Genomic DNA, 20,596 nt, shown 5'->3' on the forward strand with positions numbered 1-20,596 from the left:
AATAATGTACATAATAGCATTATAATACCATTTCTCCAATAGCAGATGTGCTGTATTTAATTCCTGTGGGATGATGAATTAATTCTCTCGTCCTTAGGCTGAACACACAGAGCAGATGCACAATTCTTTCTTGACTGATAATAAATCTGGAGACAATTTGCATAGACAAGGAGATCTTTGCTTTCAGATCAAATCTGCTCATTTCCTGTGCTGTAATATGTACACACAAACATAACGAAAACAGGCACGGCTCGGTTCTTCTGACCCGTAAGTAAACGCGCGGCGAGGTGCCGAGTGAGTTAAAAGCTCAGCGAAACGAAGGCTGTAGGACAGGAGTTAACGCTACTGTTACTGCACCTCGCTGGGCCAGGAAACGGGTGAAAGGGCGAACAGACACAACTAGGCACGCGTCAAAGAAGAACAATCACGGAGATCAGGGGTTCCAGCACTTTTATTTCATGCATAGAAGCAGGAGCAGCAGATTCAATCTCCACTGCACAACTGTCACAAACCACCAGACTTAACCACCTGCCAATGGCTCTGGTTGGCGGTCCTAAAGAAACACATACAATACCACTGAAGGGAACGGCATACGTGGGAGAAACAGGGGCCAGTTGTTCACAAATTATCACTCAAATCCCTAAACCAGGCTGTCTTATACTTGCCTGATGTATCCTTAAAGGTTTTAACCCCCCAAATTGATTTAACACACGTTTTGGATGAGACTTCTCTGTTTGAACCAGGATCTATGAGTGTGTTAAACCCATTTGCTGGCCATACTAAATTATCTTATGGATCTACGCTACAGATTATAGTGTTCAATAGCTGTATACTATAGATTACTAGTACAAGAGATACTGTGATGCTTTTGCACACTATAGATTATAGTACACTGGCGCTCTTAAGTGACCAGCTCCCATAGGAAATCTTCCATTACAGTCAAGATATGAACATTTCAACTGAAGAGGAAGGTTTTCTATTCTCTCTCTCTCTCTCTCTCTCTCTCTCCCTCTCACACACACACACACACACACACACACACACACACACACACACACACACACACACACACACACACACACACACACTCCCGCACGGAGGCAACGCCCAGCTGAAGACGGATCAACACAAGAACAGAAGGAGATTTTTGAGTTTCTATGGCAACTGCTTGGGCATCTCTATCAAACAAGATAGAAGGGTGGCCGTGGAAAAAAAGAATTAAGCTTGAAAGCAAGAAGCTAGAGAGAGAGAGAGAGAGAGAGAGAGAGAGAGAGAGAGAGAGAGAGAGGGAGGGAGGGAGAGGTTAAGAGCGGGGAAGAGAGAGGAGGAAAGAGGAGAGGGGCAGAGGGTGGAGATGTGGAGAGGGAGGAGAGGAAGAAGGGAGGAGAGAGGAGGAGCGAGGGATGAGAGAGAGGGGAGAGGGAGGGGAGGGAAGAACACAAGGGAGGACACTATGCTTGGCATGTTGTGGAAGACAGCAGAGAAGATGGAGTGAACCCTTCCAAGCTTGTGAAACAAATGCAATAAATGTCACTTGTCACACTCCTTTCATACAGAACTGCTCTTTAATTAATGGCTCTGTTTACCTTACCCATGTATGCTCTACATGGAGATGAGTGCAGACACAGGGAGAGCAGAGAGCAGGTCACGTGAGCATGCCACGTGAGCACGCCACGTGAGAAATACAGCAGAGGCAGAAGTCTCGGCCAGTTAAGCAGCTTTGCAATTTGGCCCTCTGCACTAAGGCGTGGCCAGTCTGACACAGCCCATCACTGTCTGCACCATGAGGATCTTAATGACCAGAGATTAGTAGGAAACGCTGATGGAGAGGAGAAAAGCGGCTTCCAATGAGTGCCAGTGTCATCGCATGTTCATATGTGATGAACACAAGATACACAAGTGTGAGTGTGAGTGTGTGTGTGTGTGTATGCAAAATACAATCTCTTATTAGTCCTTACTCTCATACACAGCTTCTTAACGTACCTTCTAACTGCACACACAGCATAACACTTATGGCAGCTGCAGTGGTGTTTCCACACTGTAAGGATATTAACTGGAGCCATTTGTAGTGTCTCCCCACCCTTCCACATCGTTATCAGGGGGCTCAAATGAATCTACGCTCAAATTAGGGTGGAGGAGGCAGCCCACCCTAACATGCTGTTTGGGTAATGGCTTCCTTTGTGATAGTAATTAAGCCTTTACTAGAGGGATACGCCAAAGGAGGAAATGCTTCTCCATCTTATTTCCCATGTTAAGCTGAAGACAGGAATGACTGTAGGCAAACTGCCTGAGAACTAAAAGCTCAGTTGCTGGCCCCCGAGTGACCACGAGAAGCTCTGGACGACCACACGCTACAGGACTGGGAGATAACTACCCAGCTTGCTCCTTATGCAGCTCAGTAAGCACCCAGTAAGAAACTAAGATGAACTCTGAATGAACTCACAATATGAACAAATATATTGTATCGTGATGATGATGATGGGTGTATCGTATTTGCGATATGCTCTGCAATACACAGAACACAATTGCGTCCTTGGTATCACATGGAAAAAGATTTTGCTAGATAATGTGTATACTGTGGCTTGTTACAACATCAACAGAATGATGAATCTGAATGCATGAATATCTTGAATCTGAATGCATGAATATCTTGCATTGGTAAACACTGCCCCATTCCCCTCATCGTGAGTCCCTGGGCTTCACATCTCCTCACAGCAGGGGCGGGTTCAAAGGGCACGCTACCCCAGAACTCACACCCAGGTCCAACAGGAGAAAAACAGGAGGTCTGAACACAGTTTCAAAGAGCCAGCTCTCTGGGTTAGGGTTAGACCTAACCCTAACCCTAACCCTAACCCCAGCTCTCTGGGGCAGCGGCCACAGCATCCGGTCTCCGTCACACCGTACCCCTCTTCAGAGAGTGACGTCTACTCCTGGCCATTCAGACGTTCCTAACCAGTCAGACAATAAACTGACCAGAAACCACCGTGTCTGTGCCCAGCCTCACTATTTTTGTTTACCACAAGCTTCCTGTATATTCCTATTGATTCTTTTCATCTTGTTTCAGATGCACCACTATAAAAGTTGTTATAGACACATTGATTCTCGAAGATAACTTTAGTTGTTCTCATAACCAAAAAAAAAAAGGCTTTCACCCCAACCATCTACTACCAGCAGAAACATAATCAAACCCTTCAGAAACGTCCTATCAGATTCTTTTGTGCTGTGGTTGTTGCCACTTGCATTTAAACTTCTATCTGTTGACTTCAGGACAAAAACAAGCCCCTGACCACTTCCTTTAGGGCAGATGCAATTCATTCACTTCGAACTGCACCTAGAAGGCATTCTGATTCTCCACTATTCGCAACAATAGCTCCATACGCTAAAAACACAACAGCTTGAAGGAAATGATTACTGTTCCAAGGTAAGGCGACTGTGGAAACACACACCTAGGCTTGGAGGTTATTTGGCCCCCTGAATTCAGCGGTTATGATTTCAGGTATTTGGATTTGCGTGGCAAAAAGGATCCCCAGTTTGTTTAGTGAAAAAATCCCCAGAACATTATTCTGAACAGTAACACACAGTCACCTGCTGAGATTTAATCTGAGTTTAGATCTCATTCTATGGACCATCATCTCGCTTTATTGAATGATGCAGCACTTCTCGCTGGCTTTCCTGGTCGTGTGTCATGGTGGAAAATTATAACGCTGTCCGAAGCTCCACACTGGCCTCTCCCACTGCCAGGTCAGCTGTTGTTTAAGGTTATCTACAAAAAGCACCTTGTCCACTGACTCTGGGTCAGCAGTAATAGCTTTCTTATTTATCTAGCAGGGCCCATCATCCATGAAAAGCGCTGAAAGTGTGGGCAGAAAATGGCATCTGGGGTCCCGGGGTAGCCTGGTGCACGAGCCAAGGCTGATCCATCACCATGACCCTATCCGTGGATCTTAATAACTACTGCCACTCCCAGTACAAGTAAGGAGGGCATATCCTTTCTGCCTGCGAGTGGATGATGAATGAACGGTTCTAGCAGATATCAGAGGAGAGAGAATGTGTGTGTGTGTGTGTGTGTGTGTTAAAAGAATGTTGGAGAACGTGTGTGTGTGTGTGTGTAACATACAGTTAGCGAATCTGTGCGTTAAAAAGAATTGGAGAACGTGGGTGCATATCTTTTTATGTGGTGCTCAATTTACACCTGAAATGACACTTAAGAAATAGAAAGTGAAACAATCACTATACACAAACACACTCCACACATGATGATGTCTTTTGTTTGCTGTGATCTCAAGAGCCGCTATCATTACACAGAAGATGCCAAACACTTTTTATAATTGTCTCACTCAAAAGAGAAATCGCATATGCAGAATGGCAGATTGATTCACACCTGCATAACATGCAGTCTGTCCTCGTCGAGAGGCTGAAATTACTTAAGCAAAGTATTGCCTTGCTACATTCTGTGATCCTCTTGTAACAAGCAGCTGCACAGTCTGAACAAGGTCTGCTTCATGATGGCTTACTGCTATTTTTAGAGAGTTGTTGTAATTTGTGTCTTTTGTATGGCACCGATAAAGAAATATTAAAAACACTGATGTACCTCATCCCTGTTACTGACTCACAAGCCGCTGTAATCCCAGAGTGGACGTGTCTTTTCCCTTAGGGACGATGATCAAGAGGACACATGTATTATTGGGTAATTACTGTAATGCCATGTTCCTGAATAAAACAGCCAGAGATGGAGTTAAACACTTCAACCAATCAAGTACATTAACCACTATCTGGTCTCAGAGCTGGGACACTCACTGGATCACAGTGGATTAAAGGCATTTGTTTAATCAGATGGAATATGGGATTGTGAAGAAAAAACGGCTAATCAGAAATGTAATGGGAACCTTTAGAATACATGCTCTACAGCATTATCAAACATTATCAAAGCTGTGATTAGACAGAACACCGCGATGACCTTACAAAGCCAGACACAAAAGAAGGGAAGAATGGTGAATGTTAGGCAAGCTTGCAGTCAGACACACACACACACACACACACACACACACACACACACACACACACACACACACACACACACACACACACACACACACACACACACACACAAATGGCAAAACCTTGGATCATGCCATAATTTCCTCCCTCTGGATTTGCGCCGTGGTTTCTGTGGCAACCACACCGCGGGTCTTTGCTGTGGTTGCTGTGTTGGTATCGTCGCCGCCCTCCATGTGTTCATGTTCCCCAATCTGGATCCAATACCCAATACCCCCCCCCCCCCCCCCCCCCCCCCCCCCCCTTGTTGCAGACCCACGACCCTTGAGGTCATGGCTGCCCCGTGCCCCATGTCATGTGTGGTGTCTCCCCGCTCTACCCCATATTTCTAAGCCAGCACGTGTGAGCGTTCCTCTTTCCTGCTCTGCCATTCTCTCTAGTTCCTGGTCCACCATTGCTTGGCAAACGTAAACCTGCTCCACACCTGCGCAATCGGGTCTCGTACTTTAGACATTTTGTGGCCAGCATCATCATACTGAATCTGCAACGCAACGCAGCTTGAATATCTAAAGTGCTAGAGGACTTCAGAATCTCCATGGTTAAGATCAGCACCAAAACATGACATGGGAAACTAGATGAACACGCCCAACACTGTTGCTTTTATTTATGTTGTTGTGTATTTGCTACGTGCTGCTCAGACTCGGAGGCCGTTTTATCCCCTCATCCTTCCACTCCTGCCCTGCAGGGTTATGCAATTCATCTTAATACAGGTGACCAAATTCGTTACAGCGTCATATCCAGTGGACACTAAATGCTAAAGAAAATTAAAAGTCATCAGAAGTTATAACTGTGAGGTGCAGTGATCAAGAGGCAGACACGTTCACTGAGAAGAGCGTGATTTATTAAGGACAAATTCTTAATATGCTCATTAAGACGGTCCAGGGGCTGGTTACTGACATGAAGACGTCCGAAAATCAGAAACACGTAATACACAGAAAGCAATACATGCAAAAAGCATGGCGAGCTAAAGGAGGGGAGTAATTAACAAAACAAAAACAAAAGAGCACATGGAAATAAAAACCAGGAAGTAAACAGAGATGTGAGACAGGATAGCTAGTGCAACAGAGATGCTGTTAACAACATTTTTTACTTACAATTAACCACGTGAATCATCACATATGTAACACATGCCAATTTAAAAATTGAAATTAAAAAATGTGACCAAAATCATTCCTCCTTCATTCATGTCACCACATCCGTGTTCAAGTGATTCCACAAGCAAAGCCTGCAACCCAAGAGGACTCTCTGCAGGTTCATAAAGTGTGCATTACCCCCTTTGTGGCCTAGATGAATGGCAGAATTAGCCCTGCGGCCATGTTGGACTTCCACAGGAAAGGGCACGTTTAGTCCAGCAGGATTAGGACTGGCTGGCTGTTTGTCAGCGACTCGTTTCTTTACTTTTTCTACCTCACATCGAATGGTCATGCCTGGCTATGACATCATGTTCATGTTTCACCACTGAGTAGTGAATCACCTCCATTTGTTACTGGGACTATAATGTAGTACTTAAGCAGGTTACGAGTCATGTGGAATGAGAACACTTGCTCTCTGGACAGGACGCTCAAATTCCACGACTACATGTCGTTTGGACCTCCTGTCTCTTTTGAGCAGACTGAAATCAGAACTTTGCACCAAGCCGATTCCAAATGGTTTTTATGAATATTTATATAACGGCATACATTTTTGAATAAAGACTTAATGTTACATTCAGTGAGTTGGACAAGGAAATATGAATGTCAGGATTAGAGAAATTCCCAAATTCACCATTGGATCGCTCAAAGGACAGACTCAGGCAAAAAATGCTTCCAAGCACTTTCAGATCAGATCTGAGAAAAACTTTATGCAGAACTTTTAAGAGGAAGATGAACTTGCTGAGAACTTTGTCAGCTTACCAAGGGTGTTTGAGCAGAGAGAGTGCCGTTTTCAATAGAGAAAAATAAAATCAGGTCAACTGTGATAGTAAAGAGAAGTTTCAGTGGGTATTTAGAACTGCTCACAGATAGGAGAGAATGTCTACCAGAAAGAGATATTTCACTTTAATATATTAAAATAGGAATGGAAATCAAACATGCAAGAGCTGAGAAATATCAGTGGAAAAAAACTGTAAAATAATTTAAAACAACAGATGTTCATTGCATTTCTTTATTTAACACATAGGGAGGTTATTAAGGACAAACCACATAACATGATGCAGATATGCACTACTCAAAAGCTTCTCCCATTTTCATATCTTTTTATATACTGAATTCATAACTAGAATATCTTCTGGTTAGGCATGCAGTGAGCAAAATTATGGTTTGCTTAGCATAATTTAAGTGATAAATATCAAGCCCTATTCAGGTTGGGTGCTGATGCAATAAACAGTCTGCAGAGAGAGGCAGAGATCAGTAAGAAAGGCATGAGAAGGTAGAATGGCTTATTTGTGTGCAAATGAGCTCAACCCTTTATGCCCCAAGGATCTACGGATGGGACCTCATATGGAAGTGGGAGTTTGGAGTGCAGAGGCTGCAGCAGCACCCCCTAGCTCCAGGATTGTGTAACTGCAATTATCAATTAATAAATTAAATTTAACACCAAGTACTTTGTTCAAACAAATCTGTGTCTGTATTGTTTGAAGGGGAAAGTTTGCGATTTTATTCATACATCTTCAAAATCAGCCAGCTACATTTCTCGCTGCCGTTTGTGTTTGACGTGCGTCATGTGTGGTTGAACTTAGCAACCATTTTACATTCTGTTGTCAGTATTTCATGTTACCAAAAAACAAAATCCCATTTATAAGAGCCTCATTAAACCACAATTAACAAAAAGCAGTGGTAAAAAATATCTATCGGTTCGATCTTTGACAGAAACTGACAGCACCAACCAAAATGAGAGAGAGCAGCATGCAGAGGAAGGATGAGAAAATACTACAAAATCATGCATACTACAAAAAATACTACAAAATACTACAAAATCATGCATACTACAAAAAATACTACAAAATACTACAAAATCATGCTTTCATTTATCATCCATAATTAATCATACACCCATCAATGCTGGTTTGACCTCATAGCAAAAGAACTAGCCTTCAGTTGGCTTAAATTCTTCGTCCATCAGGGTCTCATCATGACGGAGTAAATACTTTAATAATAAATACTTTAAGGTTTCCCGCTGCCTTTACTGTGGATCGACTGCTGCCTGGAACATTTGATCAGACCAGTTCAGCTGCCATACGCATTTTGCTGATCCAAACCTGACCCAATAATTTGCTTTCTTTTATTATTATAATTTTTTTTTAGCCCACACTAAACAAAACATCATGCTTTATTCTCCTGTGTTAAGGACATTTTCTTGCATTTGAACTTTGGACAAAATACAACTGTAATGTTTTGATTGTGCAGCTAACTAGTCTGGTCACATTACTGGTGTGCAATGCCAGCTGAAAGCAGTATGCCCTTGTTTTGTTTGTTTGCCCTTGTTTGTTTGTTTGTACATTGCTGCAATCATTCTTTAGATACGGCGCAGGAAGAACTAGCATGAGATGTGTGATTGGTGGCAGACACCCTGAACTTTGTTCAGAACACGGCAAATCTCATCAGGGAACCGACAAACGTTCAAATGTTTCTTTGGTGATGAAGATGTGGGTGGTATACTTGGTCTCTGTCCAACAAGGTGACATTAAAAGTGGGCAGTAGCCGTGTGTAGAGACACTATGTGCGCTACAGCAGGATGTGTGCATTAATATATCGTGGCTTCCCAAGAACACTATGGAAGCTTTGTGTGTTTTGGGCATTCACGTCTGTGACGCGCTTTCTTGGCCCTTTTGAATCTGTGGCAAAAACAAGCAGTTCTACAGGTGCACGCAAGTGCAGGAGAACTCAAATAACACATACATGGACTAAAAGAGGAGAACGTTGTTGAAGACATTACGAATAAAATGCAGGCATGTGCAGCTGTCAACAACCTGAAATTTAACAGCAGGAAATGCAGAAAGCTTTCTTGCAACATGACAGCTGCAGAGGACATTGTGTCAGAAAATGATGAATCACTATGGAGATGGGGATTTTTTGAAGCACTTGACCTGATGAGGTCAGAGCTCGAATGCAGGTGGATGCAAATGGCTACAAGAAGGGAACAAACACTTGTGAATTCTGTGACAGAAGTGGGGTTCACTCAGGTCAACTGGACATCCCTTCAGCTTCTCACCAATATGAACCAAGCAGCCCTACACCTGCATCTGAATGACCTCACTCAAATTTAAACACTGCTCACAATCTACGAAACTGGACTGACTACATATGTAGAAACTACTTTTGCAAACAAGGACTTCACAGAGTAAGAAAAAATGTTTCAGTTGTGTATACGTCCTTGTGTGGCTACTGCTAACTCAGAAAGATCATTCTCAATACTTTGTCGTCACTCAAAAGAGATAAACTAATAGCATTACTACATTACACAGTAACAGTTTTGATCTTATTAATGATGAGGCCATCATGATTAACCTATAGCATGGGTTAAAGCAAGAACTTTTCATTTGACTGAAAAATTTCCTGGCAAAAGACAATGCCAGCAATTACTGAAAATGTGATGTAGTTGGGACATGGCCTCTTTTGCCTAATTCTACACATTAAACACATTTATAAAGTATAAGAATCTAAACAGCCTATGTAAGGAGAGAAGAGAGAATCTATGAAGCGACAAAATGTAATGAGCAATAAATGTACGTAAATGATCTGTACATATAATGGGTTATCTGGGGTCCTCCTCCAGAAATGTATTTTAAAGTGAACCCTGGTGAGTTTTAAAAGGTATGAAGCTCTCTTGTTTTTATCAGATTCACTATTGCAAAAACATAAGCAGTAAGATTACCTGCTTTAAGTAGATATGTTACAAAAAAAATCAAAAGTCCAAAAATGGCCAATTAAATCACACCACTGGATAGAGCCTTTAAATACAAACAGAACAACACCATCCATGTTAAAACTGGTTTAGAAAGAAAGAAGTTTTTTAAATGGAAGAAAAATGCACCTTTTTTCTCTGACTGTATTGATTCGAGTCGTAAACCATTTTTCGGTGTAAGTTGGAACATACGTACATACTGTACGTAAATAATGTACTGTACACAGTTTTCCTATCCTAACACCTATCCTGACGCTGTCCTCCTTGGTCCCGAGCCACGTAACCATGTATTTTTCCGTCGCGCACACCAAACATCAAGTTCCGTTTACGACGCAGAACCACTTAAGTCCAAACAAGGCTTTATACAGCAAATGGGAGATGTGTCATAACCACGAAAAATCATAACTCGGGAAACTCATAACCCGGGGACCGCCTGTATGATGTTGTATGATGTTTATGTCGATTGAATCGAAGCAATGTCTTCGGCACGACCAAACAAGTTGAAAATATAAACTGACCAAAACAAACTGGACTTAAGGAAGGAGGGAGGTAGCTTTTGTACGTAATGTACGAAAATCAGAAGGCGGGATGACCCGCAAGTCAATCAAACGACACCGCCGTCATCCATCCAGCACTGATGATCCAGTGAGAGGATCATATTTCAGCCTCAAAACAGATAGCACGTGCACGTGTGTGGTTTATTATTATTAAGAATTGACGGATTTTTTCCCCAAAAAATTCATATGACGGAAATCCGTCGTGGTGACGGAGAACTTTAACCAATGACCTATAGGTACACGTCTGCTTTTAGTAGGCCATACCTTCACAGGTTTCTCTACTGGGAATGGAACTTGTGGGGCCACTGGTACATACTGGTCCTGGTGGACTGTTCTACACACTCCTCAGTAGCCACAATAGCCACAAGCTGTTATTGCTAATAAGCTGGGTGGGGTTCCCCAAGGAACTACACATGGACCAGGGAACAGCGGTGGGTCTACTCAAGACTAATGTAAGAGGTATATAATGCAAGAGGTATATAAACTGTGAATCAAACAACTACACATTTGTGTGCATCATTCTCAGACAAATGAATCCTCCACTGCCTGAAAGATACAACACGAAAGCAACTATGACTTCCTAGTCCTGTATACCTTATTGCCATCTGTGAGATCCAATTGACCCGTCAATCGTTTTATCGTCTTCGTGTTGCTGTATGGACCTCCGGCCCTGTTGTCTCTTCGCTGTGGCAAAGGAAGCCTGGAGAAACCCACGAGTGGAGAAGCTCATCAACCGACAAGGCAAAACCTTCTGGACACTGGCAATCGCACGCTCATCCACTCAGTCTGCTTGGGGCACCAGCCATGTTCCAAACACTGACGGATATCGTACTGTCAGAAATATGCTACAGCCTGGTTGGATGATGTTATCATCCATTCAGAAAACTTGTCCGAGCACCTTCTACATCTCTCGATGGTTCTTGAAGCCCTGGGTGGATTGGACTTACTTGAGGCCCTTACTGTGCAGTACCTAGAGTACAGTAGAGGGAGAACCTGAGAAAAAAATTGAAGCTATTTGCAAATGCCAAGGACCAACCATCAAGACCCAGGTACACGTCTTCTGGTTGGTGTTTTGTCTCAGATTTCTCCTCAACAGCCTCCCTCTTTCAGACCTTACCAAAGATAGGCCACCTAAGACCTTGAGATGGACTCCAGCCACCATGATATCAATCACCACGAGACTGATGGTCCCATCCTCAGCAACCCAGACCGTCTGTAGTCCAGACAGACACCATCAGCGGCAGCCTTTAGGAAATCCTGTCCAAGGATTTTAAGAGGGAGGAACATCCTGTCCTATACAATCAGCCAAAAACTGAAGCGTGGAAATATGCCATGGTGGAAATGGAGGTATTGACAGTATTGACATGGGTGCTATAGAAGCATTGGTATTACCTGAAGGTAAACATTAAACATGACAACAGATCACGTTCCCGTATAAGGGATGGAGCAGCCAAAGGACATCAATGCCACAATGACTTGATGGTTCCTGGCCCTGCAGGACTTCAACTTGCAGAAAGAACAGTGGTCTGGGTCTTGCTATACTAAAGATGGCCAGCCAGTGTCAGTTCCTGAGACTGTCCCTCCTGGCCCTCCACATCTCCTGAGGAGGGGGCAGATTGTGGCAACTCTGGAACCTCGGAAATCTACGAGATCCCAGCCGGAGTCCCAGGCACCAGAGAGCTGAAGCTGTGCCAAGGGCACTATTGTTGTGGACAGTTGCTCAAACCTGCTGAAGGCCAAGATCACGAGATCTTACATGGCAGCCCATCACTGACGGGAACAGGTGATGCAAGTCAGGCTGGCAACATACGAAAGTAGCCACCAGCCTCAGTAGTGTACAGAAGGAATGTCAGTAATTTCTCCCTCTCTCCCAGATACTAGGCCAAAGAATGCTGGACAAACATGGGCCAAGCCATGCCCTCTCCTGATCCAAATCTGCATCACTAGCTAGCAGATCAGAGAATGGGAGATCTTTTTATTTTTTTTCGTCTCTTTGGTTATCTTTTCCTTTGTTTTTCCTCATTCATTTTTTTTTGTTTCCCTGCTGCTTCCCCCCCACTGAGATGGATTACTTTTGGATTTGTTTTGGTCTAGAACGTCTTATTTGGTTAAATAAAAGAGATGTCATCGCTCACAGACATCCACTGTGAGTTCACGAATATCCGAAGAGAGTGTCTAACCTAGTAAACGAGCCCCAGCCCATAAGATTAATATTGTAGAGAACAACTCAATAATCAGCCTGGAGTTTAGCAGATTAAACAGTCATTGCTGTTTGAACATAAGCTTGATCCCTTCTTGGTCGCAATTATGTTACTAATTTCTAATCAACACACCTCTCTGCACTTCTCTGCCACTGTTCTACTCAATCTAATCATAAGTCTCTGAATCTCAGTGAAGATTAAAATAATGAAGGTTCCATGAATTTGAAGTATTATCATATTGGACTACAGGATTGGTGCTTTGTTCAAGTATTAGATTAGTACACAGTTTTTCACAACATGGCCTCTTCTACACAGGAAATGCCATGTCATTTTCTTTTGGTTATTACAAAAACTGCACCCTCCATTGGACAGGCGTACGGTCAGCTGACTGACAGTTTTTGGTTCGTTTTCAAAAAAACTCATCATCTTGCACTACATCAGCTATGCCGAGATCACTGTGAGAACATCAAACATGGCTGATATGATCGCAGCATTCATGATGACCCTTTGGCTGGACCGCAGGAGCAGACTGTAATCGAACTGGAGATTCTGAATATTTGTCTGGGATCTCAAAATGAGTCCTAACAGTTTTATAGTATCCATCTGTACTATTGAGGGTAAAACTTCCAAGGATGGCATAAGGGAGAAACCCCACCGAATGGCACATTTTACTCAAGGATTATAGAGCTGCTTCTCTTTTCTGTTTACCACATCATGCTGCAATCCATTTTACACAAACGCTACATGTACGAACAACAAATAACCTCCTCAACTACCGACGTCTTTACCGAACTGTGGTGCCATAAAACAATTACCAAGCTGCCACCACATTTTTTGGCGTTTCTCAGCAATAGTACAACGTGCCAAAAATATATATATATATATCTTCATCCCAGCCCAGTTGCTGGGTAATAACTGAGCAAGTAATTCTGTCTGTTGAATGATTACACCACATCACAGACTCTCGAAGAGGAGCATCTGAGAATCACAGTTCTACCTTAAGCACAGGGAGGCACATCTCAGTTGGTTAAAGATATAAAAAGTATGGGAAAAGGGTAGTCTAATATATGCAGCTGGGCCATAAGCAAATATTAGGAATTTTACACAGATCTCGTTTAAATCATGGTTGGAAGAAACCGAACAACTAGGTGAAGGCTCTGGCCGACCACACCCACCAGCACGTGTTTAGCGATATTTATGGCCTCATCCTATTACTCCCCAAAACTGGGTTGCTCTTAAACCCAGCAGTGCTCAGAGTGCAGTGATACTTTTAGCCCCAGCTCCGATATTTTTCTGACTGCTCTACTTTAAAATAAAACTGTTTTCTCCCAGCTCAGTCTTTCCTTTTTACTCACCATGTCTGTTGCCTCTTTCAACCAAAACATTTCAGCCTCTGGTCCGGCCAGCATCTCTCTCAGTTTGGCTTTTTTTTTTTAATGGCCACATGTGTGATTTGGAGAAGACAGGGAGCAGGATGGGCTAGATGGTTTGAGCGATCATAAAGCCAACCGAGTAATGAGGCGTCCACAGTATTCCCACATGCCCCGCACGCAGGAAAATTGAATCAGCACTACAGTGGCCAGAAAGGACTAATGATACCGCGATTAGCTGCTGCAGAGCATGTTGAAAGATTGAAGAAAGAGAGGCAGGCAGGGGAACAGGGGAGAGGTGAGCTGACTGAGTAAACAAGAGACAAAGAAATTCATTACGATCATCGTCGTTGCTGTCTGCTGAATGCTCCAATTTCTTGTGCCTCCTTTCCCAAAGATAGGTGCAGAGAGAGAGGAGAGAGAGAGAGGTGTTTGTGTGTGTATGAGAGAGAGAGATAAGAGAGAACACTGTATCGCCCGCGTTTCTACTCTGACTTCTAACAGTAATGTAGAATGTGTGGTGTGTTTGAGCTGTCTGCTGCAGTCACCGAGCCCCCTGTGGATCTGAGACCGGGGCGCCGTTTTCTCCACCATGTTAGACATGATGCTGAACTCCTGTGTCGCGACAAGGCCACACGAGTACGCGACACATGCCCGAGACGGCACCCAGATCAAAGGCATCACCTGAACTCAAGGACAGAAGCAAATCTGTGATTCTTTGTGGTTTGTTGGAAAGTCACATATGCAACAGATATACCTCCACCTCCCACCCACCAGCGTTCGTCTCTCACACTTCAGCTTTTGTTCCATTTTTAAATCTTTCTCTCGTATGTGTGCATGTCCACACCCACACTAACACGCAACTCCGCTATTTTTCCTCCGTCTCTCCTCACACACACACACACACACGACGCACAGAAACACACCGATTTCCACTCTAAGAGGAATCGCTCTCCCAGCCTGTGTCATGTTTGTAGCTCTCTCCTGCATTAAGCTCACTCCATCAGGGCCTCAGAAGGCTGGTCCGTACACTTTTACTGCCAGCTTCAAACTTGCTTTCAGCATGACTGATGATAATGTGAATAATATGTCATGTCTGGGACCAGCCAGCCAAGAACAAATGAGGTCTGCTCTCATGGCAGAGAGACTGTGAGCTATGGATGAGAGAGAGAAGAGAATGTCTGGAGGTAACTGAATCTTTACTGACCCCTAGAGGTCAGGGCAGAATTACATATTTTTCTATGCAAGAGTAAATTTTGTTGTATTGTATTGTATCACATCATCATCTGTTGGCATGAATTTTACCATTCAAATTGTATGACTGAAAGCAAGCACTGGCTTTTTACATAGGATGCTGTCAGGAAGAAGCTTTGAACACTTAGGACAATGACATCCACGGTCATGTTATGGCTTAACACAGTTTCCCAAACGACAAAGAAGAGAGAAATGTATTTCCCTGCTTTTTAAGCCAGAGTAATAATAAGCAGGCCGCTATGGTATATTAACATCAAAGGCAAGGGGGAAGTGGTAAGCATACTAATGCCCAGAAAATACCAGCACACACTCCTCAGCTCACGGCCAGCTTTAATGGATAATTGATTAAGCAATAAATTAACACTCTGCAAACATGCAAATCAAAAGTCTGGGGACGCGTAATTTTTTATGTATGCAGTAAAAGTCGCTGGCAGTCTTTAGGGCTAGATTAGGACACACACGCTTAAGTCTGACAGCGTGAGTAAGAGTCTCGACGTCAACCCTTTCAGGCTGTTAGCTTCAAGACATAAGTAACTGCAATAAACACACTCTCCATCAGGCTGACGGCTCCACTGGCTAGAACAGTCTAATGCCTTGAAAATTTACAGTTTGGGCCAATGTTAAAACATAGTGAGGAAAGATCTGTAGGAAAAAAAAAAAAAAACACTTTTTTTGTCTCTCCTGTTTTTGCATAATGTGTGTCTGCATGCATAATTGCACGCGCTACCTTCTCAAAACAAAATTTAGATTTCTAATGTGATTAGCATAGGCTAGCGCTGACCGCGCCATTAGCAATGTCAACCCACGCCGGATTCTCCTGCATAATCTCTCGCTTCATTTGAGTGGACTTCTGGTCGCGTGACTGAAGTTGAACTTCACACACCACGCTGCTCTTCAGCCAAGTTAAGAGTGAGCCAAACTCACACCACCGCCTTGTGACCCCAACTCACACCGCCGCCATTATGTCGCTCCATTTTACATCAAGCTGTCAGAAGGTCAAAGTGAACTAACCTGTCTCGAGACAAAGAATGGCCACTGCTACTTTTCCATCGAGCTCCGTACTTTGGAAAGGTAGCTAAAATGTGGCTGGCCAGCGGGGCATTTGACATTTCTTTTGACATTTCCTTTCTTTCTCCATCTATTTCCTTCAGACACCAATATGAAATAAACAGCTTTGTTTTGGTTTTGGGGTTTTTTGTTTTGTGGGTCGTTTTTACTTCCAAGAAGTACAGAAGGACCTTATGGATGTTGGAGAGTTTTGACCTTTTGTTAACCGTTTGCACTTCGACACCAAACTTCCAAGCAAAGAATGAAGCCGTACAGTCACATTGAGTGGACACTGATGTCACTATGGAGAAGAATAACCCAGGGGGCAAAGCGGCAAATAATGGTCTGGTTCATAATTAAAAAGCCCAGGAGCACCGGGCAGCTGTCGCACTACGACACTGTGCGAGGAAGTCCCGCGGTAATAAAGGCCAGGTGTGTGTGCGATTCTGCGACCGTGCACTGCTCCTCCGTGCCATTGGCTCTGTGATGTGCCGGTGTTATAATCTGTGCTGGACAAGTCATTTTACCTGTAGACTTCAAACATTCGTTCGTGTCTCTTCTCCTGAGCACTGGAGCATAGCCCCGTTCACACGGTCTGGAATAATAACTTAGCCTTGAATATGCTGCGTATTGCTATCTGAATTTGAGGCTGTTCGTTTCTTTCCTCCAAACTACTTTTCCAAATCATATTTGGAGAATAATCACAAAACTTTCCCCAGAGTAAAGGAACATAGGCTGAAGACTGACTTACTAGGAACTCAAAAGTGAGTCAAAAGTTTTCCAAAATATCTTCTTAAACCTCATAACCAGCCAGCAAGAAATTAGCCTAAAAGTCCAGAGAAGATGGAAGGGTGGTGGTTATGTTCACACACATGGTGAGATGTTCTAACAGCACTACAAACCCATGAGGCTGACGGATGCTGCAACCCTTTGGGGTCTCTGCAACAATATCATGCAATCCCAGAAATGTCAGACTTTGATACAGAAATCAATTCCGTTGATATTGTGGACTAATATGATGCGGTAGACCAGAATTCTGTGCAAGGTTCTTTAAAGTTTTGTTTGTCCTCATGTCAGATGGTGTTTGTCACCAATATTAGGTAATATTTGATCAAATATTTAGGCAGGCAAATAACACTTGTACATTTCTTTACCACCGATACACCAGAAATACTTAATGGTGAAGGAGGAAAAAAAAAGACTAATCATTTAATAAGCCAGTCTGGACTATTAAAGAGAATTTCTGTAATAGCATGTCTTGTAATAGCCAGGGGACTCTTGTAGGACTTTTTTAATTTCATATTATTACAATTATTTAATTTTTCGAGTTTTATTTTTTAATTTGTTTCTTATTTAAATTTACATTTCATTTAATAACATGAAATGCCAGTTTTCAACTGATCATAAAAAGCGTGAATGCGTATGTAGCAGGTTTCCTGTGTTCATTTACACCACAACAAATAAAAATAAAACACCACATCAAATAATAATAATAATCATTATCACTACCATCAGTCACCAGTCAGTTCTCCTGACAACTAGCCACAAAATGTCATGCTGGTCTCCGTATTAGCACCTTTCCCTCTTCATGATGTCATATCCTGGACCACCTAGGAATGAGCTTACTCCAACAAGATACTGATGTGACCTTTACTGTTGGGGTCTTTACTGTCACCTAACATTAAGCTCCACAGTGCCTGGTCTTGTCATACCAGCCTGACCCCCCAGTCTTCCAGAACGTTAAATGGGACAGAACCTGCGTATGGTTATTATTCACACATCAATAACAATTACAGCATAATTATGCCTAATGTATTTATCTATTTATTCATTCTCTGTCTGCTGTCTTTCACCATGGTTGTGTATTTGAACACTACATAATTAATGTAATTAATGCTTAGTTCTGTCTGGTTGTCTCATTCTGCTCATCTCAGGAACTTCACAAGGTTTTGCCCAGGTGTCTTTCACTATGTGCATGTGTGGTCTGCGGTCTATTTATTCTGTGTGCATTTGATACTGCAACAAACAAATTTTTCCCGTTCATCTATCGATCTGTCTCTCAACATGCTTTCACCAGGCCAGTACACTGGCTTTTTTTTTATTCAAATGAGTATAAAAAAAAACAGGTTAGTCTACGTAAATGGAAACCTGTTGTGGAATTTCAGTTAATTTTGCAGAGACACACCTGGGTACACACCCTTACACACACAGAGTCAGTTAAGGATATAAATCTGCTGCTCCCAAATGGATCACAGTTCGAGGGGCTCCATTAACATGCATGAATACTCACTAATAGAGCACATGCATAAATACATAGATAAGCGATAAGTCAGTCCTGATGTTTCTGTCCTGTTTCTCCTGATGTTTTCCGGAGGCAGCTGTCTCCGGGCTTGCTGGCATCCTTAAACGGATTGCACCTTTAGTTAAACACAAGCTCTATTTCCCTGCTCCCAGCACATCTGAATAAACAGTCTCGACAAAGCGAAGAGAGCTGCTCTCCCAGACATGTCAGTGTTTCGGAGATCTTCACTAGCTAAGCTTGTCACATAAACCGGACACGATCCTGTTTGTACGGCCTGGTCGCTTCAAGCCTCCCGCCACGCCGGATTGGTCCTGCATGGCCCATTACGCGCTGCTTGTTGTAATTAAGCCTGATGCAATTAGCTGTGAGAGCATGTACAGGAGACACCAGGCCTGTGGACCCGCTGGTTCGGCTCACCTACCGCTTCACCCGCCTCGCTTTGTCTGTGAGGCTTTAATGTGTGACATACGAACAAGACCGTTCACTTGATATTATCAACGAACATTTAAAAAGACAAAACCATTCAATTATATTAAAAGCATCAAGTGGATAGTAAACTCACCAAAAAGCAGACATAAACGTAGGTAGTTTTTTTAACTACAAAAAATCGCTCCGACTACAATCTAACCTGCAAGTAAGGGGGTAAACACACACGTTGACACCGGAGCTCACCTCGCTTCCATGACTGAAATATTAATTTGTGTTACTGGGTACAGCTGGGACTGCAGAAAATCCTTATATGAATGTTTCCGGGTGAATAAAAAAAAATCAATAGACTTTTGTGGCAGTTCGTGGGGGAAGCAGCGCCATTGCCGTGTTACACTTTTCATTTCCTGCTTGCCTTGTACCCGTCAGACGCTGAACTGAGGAATTTCTTTTTGATGAGGCACTTTTATTCCTGTTTCTCCCTCTGCGTTCTGCTGACGAGTCACTCTCAGTACCGTGAACACGGTGCCACAACACCATCTTCAATCTGCTATCCCCACATTCTCAGAGTGCAGACATAGGCCTATCGATTGTTGATTTACCTTAAGTATGAATCAGACAATACCCTTTTAAGCTTAAATTTGATTAACCTTGCTAAAAAAAAAGAATCCTCTTATATTCTTACAATTTCTGTCTCCAACCAAATAAGCTGGTGTCTTCAATGCTGAGAAAACAAGACAATGAAAGGCAGTAACAGTGAAGAAAGATCTCTCTATCATCCTCAGGGAAAGGGGATCGATTTTTAGTTGATCTATGGACCTTAGATCAAATATGACAAGAGTGAGGTCTTTTAGCAGGTTCACCAGTATGAGTTAACCCATGAATCACCTCAATCATCCAGTCCCCACGTTGTCTTTTACACAAGTTCATCGTCGTATAAACACAAACATGCCTTCTTTGTACACGTGATTTCATTTAAAACAATGAAAGGTGTACATGTCTAAGAACAGATTTGCTTTTTTCCTTGTAACACTTAAGCCTGAAATTCAGGAAGGAAAGGCTGGTACTAAAAATCCCATTAAAAATCAGTCCAGAGCAGATTAAGCCCAGCCGGCTAGATGTAGCACGCTTCAAAGAAAAGTGATTCATTATGAACTTTGGTCATTTAATCATTAATTTTCATAAAATGAAAACTGCGGTATCAGGCATACCACAGAACTTTACAAAAATAAAATATAACTAGGAAGTATATTTGAAATATAATGAAAATCAAGAAATATAATGAAAATAGTACACGAATGAATGACCGTCAAAAGGTGTTAGGGCAAACCTAAATCCAGGCATATGTAATTAGGCATGGAAAGTGTTCGGTTCAAAGTCTGGGACATGCTGAGAAAATTCGTAAAGCTCTGAGATAATGTGGTTCCCTCCCTCACACGCGTGATCACGCACACACACGCACACATGAAACAACACCCCGCAGCGAGGAAAATTGCAATTTTA

The 20,596-nt window shown here is 42.8% G+C and overlaps 1 long non-coding RNA gene across 1 annotated transcript in view; it reads right to left on the reverse strand.

The window, feature by feature from the left end:
- Window positions 1-19,359, reverse strand: part of LOC143493315 (uncharacterized) — a 44,736-nt gene extending 25,377 nt beyond the window's left edge. The window contains exon 1 of the long non-coding RNA XR_013125393.1: window positions 19,230-19,359. This is a non-coding gene — a long non-coding RNA (uncharacterized LOC143493315). The remainder of the gene's footprint in view (window positions 1-19,229) is intronic.
- Window positions 19,360-20,596: the final 1,237 nt, after the last annotated feature.

This window comes from Brachyhypopomus gauderio, unplaced genomic scaffold, assembly GCF_052324685.1.
Source record: "Brachyhypopomus gauderio isolate BG-103 unplaced genomic scaffold, BGAUD_0.2 sc84, whole genome shotgun sequence".
NCBI classification, from domain to species: Eukaryota; Metazoa; Chordata; class Actinopteri; order Gymnotiformes; family Hypopomidae; genus Brachyhypopomus; species Brachyhypopomus gauderio.